The 8,850-nt window shown below is 44.6% G+C and overlaps 1 pseudogene; it reads left to right on the top strand.

The window, feature by feature from the left end:
* The first annotated feature begins 827 nt into the window (after positions 1 to 827).
* Positions 828 to 8,547, top strand: LOC147631918 (dammaradiene synthase pseudogene; annotated as a pseudogene).
* The last annotated feature ends 303 nt before the right edge of the window (positions 8,548 to 8,850 follow it).

Below are 8,850 nucleotides of genomic sequence, written 5' to 3'. Positions count from 1 at the left end.
TATACGAAGTGGTGTCGGCTCATCAGTACACTTACACTAAATCCACTAATTAGTATTTTAAAATTTAGCCTTTGAGACTTAATCAATGTGTCAATTCACTAGGGATTCACAATGAATGGTTCTAACTTCTGTATTTAGCTTAGACACGACATTCGTGTTACAGCACTAATCTCATTCATATTGTAGTCCCTAGATTGTTTTCAGGCTTTGAAGATGTTGTACATGCAGGCATACAAAGTAGTCCTTTGAGGAGTACTTAAGTAATCTTCTCTAATTCTGAATTAATTATTTATCACCTGCAGAAAATATTTTTTTCAACAATTCAAAAAACTATCAACCTCAAATTTTTGTAGGTTTTTTCTTAAATTTTAAAGTTTTTAGCAAAATTATAACTAAAATCCCTTAAAATTCGTAAGTTCTTGTGAATTGTTATTTTAAAATTTGAAGGTTATTTTTCAAAATTTGCCATTCAACTATTTTGAAGCCGTTTCACTCATCACATGTTTTGCTAGATTTAGATTTAGTTAAACTTTAGCTCTGTTGTTGTAGGCGTCCATTATAACTTCTACACTTTAGTAAGCTATGGAGATGTAGAAGAGGAGTGAGCACTTAGTCCATGATTTGAGAACCTTGTTTGGATAGCGTGTTTTCAATCCACGTTTTATGAGCATTTATAGAGTATATATATTGACATTTAGAGAATCTTTTAGGAAATGTAAAACTTTTCAGGTTTCCACATTCCACTTTTGGATAGTTGGAAATTGAAATTTATAGAGTATATATATTGACATTTAGCGAATCTTTCAGAAAATGTAAAACTTTTCAGGTTCCACATTCCACTTTTGGATAGTTGAAAATTGAAATTAGAAACTAGTGGTCTCGCTTGCTTTGAATGTAGTGGTCTCTCTTCTGCAACTTGCAGATCAGACCGATGAGATTGAATTAACTTTATCATTATTTAACAATCTTACTGATTCGGGAACCGATCAAGAGATGATTATCTGTAATTATTTGTCTTATTTAAGAATATTTCTTTATAATTATCAATTGGATTGTGCATATATATTTCTAATCTAGAAATTTGCTTGTTTCTTTCATGAGCTGCATGCAGGGTATTAGTGGTGTGCGTATAGTCGTGAGCAAAGATGTTGCCATACAGTCAAGAGTTTTACAATGAAGCGGAAGCCATTAAAGGTGGAATGGGTGGAGAAAACCCGACTTTAGATGAGGCCATCAAGCGCAGCCAAGATCTGCTGCTTTCCCAACAGTACCCAGAAGGCTACTGGTGTAGAAAGTATTAATGTAATACTTTTAAAACCTTAGAACAATTTCCTTTTGTCAAACATTATTGTTTGAGATGCCGAGATTCAAAAGGCATTTACTCAAACGATACAACGTTTTGTAACTCGAGCCTTTTAGCACTCGCGACGTAATTGAATCGACAGTTCTGTGAAACAACCAAGCAGCGCTTCAATCTGTGAGTTCTCTCCTTTTCTAATTTTTACATGGTATCACGCTAGCAGGAACCAGTCCTCTACACAAGCACACACAAGCGCTCCAAGCGCACACTCATTGAGGAGGCGACCTACAGCCAGCGGCTGATCCGGACAGTCAGCAAGAAATGGCTCAAGCGGCGCCCTCCCGTTCTTACAAAGTTGAGAAACTCAACGATAAGAACTATCAACCTTGGAAAATGACCATAGAAATGATCTTGCAGAAATCAAACCTGCTAACTATAGTGGATGGAACCACTCCTTGCCCAGCCCCTACCGCGAACAATGCCGCGGATATTGCTGCATGGCAAGCACGGGACTTGAATGCCCGGCTGGAATTAGTAACACATATGGAAAATCCTCAGATTCAACTAGTCAGACTATTGACCACAGCCCATGAGTATTGGGAACGCTTGAAAGCAACATACGAGCAGAAGGATGTAGCGACACAAATAGCCTTGCTCAAAAAACTGATGTCTACCACTATGAGTGAAGAGGAAAAGCTTCCTCAATACATTGAGTCTTGGCGACTCCTTATGGATGAAACAATCTTGTCTGGTGTTGATTTAAACCCACAAGTGCAGGCTATGATTCTCTTAGCCTCTTTGCCGCCCTCATGGCAACCATTCATCACAACCAAAACAGTCCCGAACATGAGTGTTCCACTCCTTGTCCCTGCAATTCTGCAAGAGTACACCATGCGCACAACCATTTCTAATCAATACTCACAACCTTCCCCTATGGTCATGTATGCGCATAATCAAAATAGAAGAAATTTCAAGCCTTCCTATTCAAAAAGCCAACCTTTATCCTCTTCACGATATCTGAAGCAGCAAAATCGTTCACGAAATGCAAAGGGTGGCTTTCATCTCACCAAACCCTTTTGCAAGATTTGCGTCAAGCCTGGCCATCATACCCGTGATTGCTGGAACAATAATCCTAAGGGTAAAAACTCATACAGGCCTCATCGAAACCAAGCACATTTTGCTTCCAACTCAGACGCCTCTTCCAATACAGGAGAATCTAGTGGTGGATTCTCAACTCCTACAGACGACACCTCTTCAGAAGATGCTCTTATGGCATTCATGGCCATTGACATCACCTGCAATCACTCTCCAAATACCTGGATTTTGGATACCGGCGCTACTTGCCATTTGACCTCCCACAAAGAATGGCTAACCGACTACAAGCCTCTCATAATACCTCATGAAATTCGCTTTGGCAACAAAAGCACCCAGTAAGCCCAAGGCATTAGGCAAGCCAAAGTGGAGCTATCTGACGGCAATGTAGTTGCCATTGACAAGGTTTACTATGTTCCCGATGTAGCCAAGAACCTCATCTCTGTCAGCCAACTGACCACCATTGGGACATCCATTGAGTTCCAACATGATCATTGCCTCATCAAGCACCTTCTACCTTCTGGCCGCACTTACAGAGTTTCATGCCCTAAAGTTGGAAAGCTGTACTTTCTTGGTCACACCCCCGTCCTTGATGAAGTCTATCAAGCCTCTCACGATGATCCTCAGCATTATCAAACCCTTCTGTGGCACTATCGCTTAGGGCATCAACATGTAGCAGCCATGAAGCATGTAGCGAAACAGAACCTTGCCCGCAATTTCCCCATTAACCCTCGAGGAAAAATCAAACTTTGTGAAGGCTGTACATATGGAAAACTCGCTCATCAACGTTTTCCCTCTCGTTCAGAGATCATCACTAAGCGGCCACTTCAATTAGTGCATAGTGATTTGTGCGGTCCCATGCCCGTTCAATCATTAACTAATCATCAGTATTTCCTCACCTTTATTGATGATTACACCCGTTTCACTATAATTACCTTTCTGCAAGACAAATCCAGCAGCACCATACTCAAAGCCTTTCAGGTATACACTACTCTAGTAGAAAACCAATTAGACTTAACCATTAAGTCATTCCAATCTGACCATGGCTCTGAATACATTAACAAAAACTTTAGAGCCTATTGCAAGCACAAAGGAATAGTTCAGCGTTTCTCTGTTCCTTCAACACCTCAGCAAAATGGTCTTGCTGAGCGAAAGAACCGCACCCTCCTAGATGCTGCTCATTCGATACTTGCTGTAGCCAATTTACCATCTAGTTTTTGGGAAGAAGCTGTTCTCACAGCTTGCTATTTGCAAAACCGAACCTATAATCGTTCCATAGATGCCATTCCTTTCACACTCTGGTTTGGCCGTCAACCCGACTACTCAAATCTTCGGGTCTTTGGCTCCCCTGTATATGCTTTCACATCCCTGTGGATCAACGGCGTAAGTTAGACCCTCATGCTGTAAAAGCTCTCTTTGTTGGCTATGGTGAGCCCTATGGAGTGAAGGGTTACTGCTTGTATGATACTTCTCGCCGACGGTTCTTCTTCAGCCGTAGTCTCATTTTTTGATGAAGATGCGCTTCTCTCCATGCCTATCACAGTAGCCTCTTCATCTGCCCAACGCTCTTCACACTTAGCCATTCATCCTCCTGATAACGCTGCAGCTTCGACTTCTGAACCTGACACGAGAGTGTCAAAATCCACCTTTGCGAGATGGACGGTTCCTGCGATTCTTAATGTGCCTGGGGTCCCTCCGCATCTACTGCTGCTGCGCCTCAACATTATGCGCAACCTCTTCCACAGGCTGTTGGCCCTGCAGTTTTACCAGTGCATCAACCACCCACTCCAGCGCCTGAGTTCCCTGTTCTGCCTGTAGCGTTGCGCACTCACAATACAGTGCCCCGCGAGCTTGCTGCAGATTTTTCTTCATCATCCAATCACTCTGGCGTGCATCATACCCCTACATCGCTTGCATGGGGGCACAAAAACCGACGTGCAGGTCTACCTTTGCATGCGCCTGATAAAGCCCATAGACCTTTGCATGCGCCTGATAAAGCCCATAGACCTTTGCATGCGCGTGATAAAGCCCACTCCCAAAAAACGGCTATCACTGATGTTCCCACCCAGTAGAAACAAAGTCGACCACACGAAAGCACAATTAAACTTTCGTCTCTTCTTCCACCCATACCTGAGCCTCAATCTTCACCTGCAAACGTGCCTGATTCTCCTTCTCCCAGTGATTTCCCTATGTCAGAACCTTCCCCTCTTTCGCGAGATTCCGAAGGAGATCCCCAACGCACCCGTTCCCTCCAGGAGCTCTATGACACCACTACACGGCTTGATGCCCTTCTAGCAGAATGTGGATCTTCTTTCACTGACCATGTTTATGCTGTGGATGATGCTGAGAGCATTCATGACACTCTTGCCGATGATAGCTCTCTTACTGTTGATGAAGCCCTCCAAAGTCCTGAATCCTCACTTTGGCGAGCTGCAATGGAGTCTGAGCTTTCTTCTCTTGCCGCAAATCATACCTGGACACTTGTCCCATTACCTGATGATCGTAAGCCAGTTTCATGTAAGTGGATCTTTCGACGAAAGCTTCACCCTGATGGTTCCATTGCCCGTTTTATAAGGCTCGCTTGGTGGCACGTGGTTTTAGCCAAGAAAAAGGTCTGGACTACAATGAAACCTTCTCCCCAGTACTTCGCATGTCTTCCTTTCGTCTTCTCATGGCCTTGGCTGCCTCACTTGACTTGGAGCTTCACCACTTGGATGTTCAAACGGCGTTTCTACATGGAGATCTTCCTGATGAGATATACATGAAGCAACCACCCCGGTTTGAGTCCTCAACCCATCCTACATATGTTTGTAAATTGCATAGATCATTGTATGGGCTTAAGCAATCTCCACGTCTTTGGTACTATAAGTTTAATAGTTTCATGCTTTCTCGGGGTTACACACGCTTACATACTGAACCTAACATCTACATACGTCATTTAGCATCCCATTTTTTGGTAGTAGCTTTGTATGTTGATGATATCTCAATTTTAGGTTCCACCCCCCAAATCGTTGCTCAAGCCAAAGCCGAGTTAGCCTCCGCATTCTCTATTACCAATCTGGGTCCCTTAACTTACTTTTTGGGAATACAAGTCTTAAGGGATCGCAACAGTGGTACACTCATCTTGCATCAAACAAAATTTGTGGAGGAGATTTTATCATATTTTGGCATGTCTAATTGTGCACCTTCCGCCACACCCATGCCCATCACATGTAAGATATCTGCCCGTGATTCACCCGTCTTTCCTCGTGACAAGGCTCCAATGCAACAAATCCCCTATCCTCAAGGCATTGGGAAAGCACGCTATTTAGTAAGTGGTACTCGCCTTGACATTTGTTTCATAATTAATTTCCTTTCACAATTCATGCATAATCCTGGCATTCGGCATTGGAAAAGTTTCAAAAGAGTTTTAAGATATTTGAGTTTTACAAAAGATCTTGGGATCTGCTATTACAAAGATCAATCCGGGAGTCCTCACCTATCCTTCAAGGGATGGTCCGACTCGGATTGGGGGGGAATATCGATACACGCAGATCTACTTCGGGTTTCGTTTTTGTTTTCGCAGGCAGAGCCGTCACATGGTCATCCAAAAAGCAGAAAGCTGTAACTCTTTCATCAGCTGAAGCCGAATATGTTGCAGTAGCACAAGCCACCAAAGAAGGAATATGGATCCAGACACTTCTAGAAGAACTTCAAATGGTTCCACGACCACCATTACGAATTTTCTGCGACAACCTCTCATGCATCTACTTGGCGAGCAATCCAAAGCATTCGGAGAAAACCAAGCATGTGGATTTAAAGTTTCATTTCATTTGGGAGTTGGTCGATCAAAAGAAGTTGTTTCTGGAGCATACATCAACTGATACAATGTGGGCCGATTTCCTAACGAAACCGCTCACAGCTGAGAAACATGAACGCTGTGGAGCAGAGCTTGGACTCATCAGATCTTCAAGTTTTAAAAGCTAGTTACATTAAGGGGGCATGTAGAAAGTATTAATGTAATACTTTTAAAACCTTAGAACAATTTCCTTTTGTCAAACATTATTGTTTGAGATGCCGAGATTCAAAAGGCATTTACTCAAACGATACAACGTTTTGTAACTCGAGCGTTTTAGCGCTCGCGACGTAATTGAATCGACAGTTCTGTGAAACAACCAAGCAGCGCTTCAATCTGTGAGTTCTCTCCTTTTCTAATTTTTACAACTGGTGGGCAGAATTAGAGAGCAATGTTTCCATCACTGCTGAAACCGTCCTCTTGTTCAAGATATTGGGCATTGATCGTAACTACCCAGTCCACAAGATGGAGAATTATATAAGAAAAAACCAGCGCAGCCATGGCGGGTGGGAGCTTTTCTATGGAGATGGTGGTGAGTTGAGTCTCTCCATAGAAGCTTACATGGCACTGCGTTTGCTGAACGTTCCTGTTACCGACCCAGCACTGCAGAACGCTTTGACATTTATCCTTAACAGAGGAGGTCTGACAAAGGCTAGGATTTTCACCAAGCTTTGTTTGGCTATGCTGGGGTGCTTTGATTGGAGGGGGATACCTTTTTTGCCAGCTTGGTTGGCGTTGTTGCCGAACTGGTTTTTGACAAACATACATGAAATGTCTAGCTGGGCGAGGTCATGCACAGTGCCTTTGATTGTGGTGTTTGATAAGAAGCCTGTATTCATGGTGACTCCGGCGGTGTGCTTGGACGAGCTGTATGTGGAAGGGAGGAAGCAAGCGCGCGTGACCGCACCCTTCAGAGGCGATTGGACGGACTTCTTTGTGGTGGTGGATTACGCTCTCAAGGTGGCGGAGAGGTGGGGGTTGGTGCCGTTCAGGGAGAGGGGCCGAGAAGAGAGCGGCGGAGAAGTGGGTGGTGGAGAGGCAGGAGGACTCGGGTGATTGGGCGGGTGATTGGTTGCTGTGTATGAAGACGCTCGGGCACGAGGTGACTGATCCGGTGATGCACAGGGGCCTGCTCGCCCTACAAGACTTCTCAATGGAGACCGCTGATCAGTACTGGGTGCAGCCGTGCGTGTCGCCTGTGTGGGACACGGCGCTTGTTGTCAGATCGCTGGTTGAGTCTGATCATCCGGCCCTCCAGCGGGCTGGGGAGTGGCTACTCAAGAAGCAGATCACCCAGCATGGAGATTGGTCCTTCAAGAATAACTCCGGCTTCACGGGCGGCTGGGCATTCGAGTTCTTCAACAGATGGTACCCCGACGTGGACGACAGCGCGGTTGTCGTCATGGCCCTGGATGCCCTCGAACTCCCCAATGAGAGCGTCAAGCAGGGGGCCATTGCTCGCTCCGTCAAGTGGATCACCTCCATGCAGTGCAAACCGGCGGCTGGGCGGCTTTCGACAAAGATAATGACCAGGACTGGCTCAACTCCACCCCTTACGGTGACCTGAAAGATAATGACCAGGACTGGCTCAACTCCACCCCTTACGGTGACCTGAAAGCTATGATCGACCCCAACACCTCCGATGTCACCGCTAGAGTCCTGGAAATGGTGGGCAGATTACAGCACGGCAACTTCAACGCTCCTTTGCCGCCCCCGGAGTCCATCTCTACAGGCCTCGCCTACCTCAGAAAAGAGCAGGAGAAAGAAGGCTGCTGGTTCGGAAGATGGGGCGTTAACTACATCTACGGCACGTGCGGCGTGCTGGTTGCATCATCTGTCGTGGCACCCTCCACTCATGAAGAAGAAATCTCAAGAGGAGCCAAATGGCTAGTTCAAGTGCAGAACACTAACAACAGTATAGGAGATGGAGGGTGGGGTGAAACATGCTACAGCTACAACGACCCTGCCGCCCTCAATCAGCAGACCGGATATGGAAGCACTCCTTCTCAAACCGCATGGGCAGTTATAGGATTATTGGCTGCAGGAGATGCTCCAGGAAAATATGAGGTAGATTCCATTGAACATGGAGTCAGATACCTCTTAACCACCCAAAGAAAAGATGGATCTTGGTACGAGGCTTCCTTCACAGGAACAGGCTTTCCTGGTCATTTCTACCACAGGTATCACTTTTACGCCCAGCATTTCTACCACAGGTATCACTTTCCTGGTCATTTCTACCACAGGTATCACTCTCACGGCTCTTGCACGATACCGTTCTTGTCTGCTTCAAGCTAAGAAAATTATGCCTTTATCCTCTTGAAAGGCTAGAACTGTATAGCTATATTTCACGCCTCTTATTATTATTTCGCTTTCTGAAGCCACCGTACTAGAGCTACTAGCTCTATTCTCTCTCTACTCTTTTAGAAAAATAAAACTCTCACAATTTATTATTTCGGGCTTCTTTCCGTGTATGATCCCCTTCCGAAGCCACTAGAGCTACTAGTTCTATTCTCTCTCTACTCCTTGAAAAAAATAAAACTCACAATTTAGAAAAGCGGAAGAAAAAATAGAACCATAGATATTTTTTATTTTTGTTGACAAAAAGAAATATATTAAAAGTATC

This window comes from Cibotium barometz, chromosome 14 (genome assembly GCF_041138505.1).
Source record: "Cibotium barometz isolate CiBa-2024 chromosome 14, ASM4113850v1, whole genome shotgun sequence".
In the NCBI taxonomy this organism is placed as follows: domain Eukaryota; kingdom Viridiplantae; phylum Streptophyta; class Polypodiopsida; order Cyatheales; family Cibotiaceae; genus Cibotium; species Cibotium barometz.
This window is presented reverse-complemented; position numbering and strand designations above follow the sequence as displayed.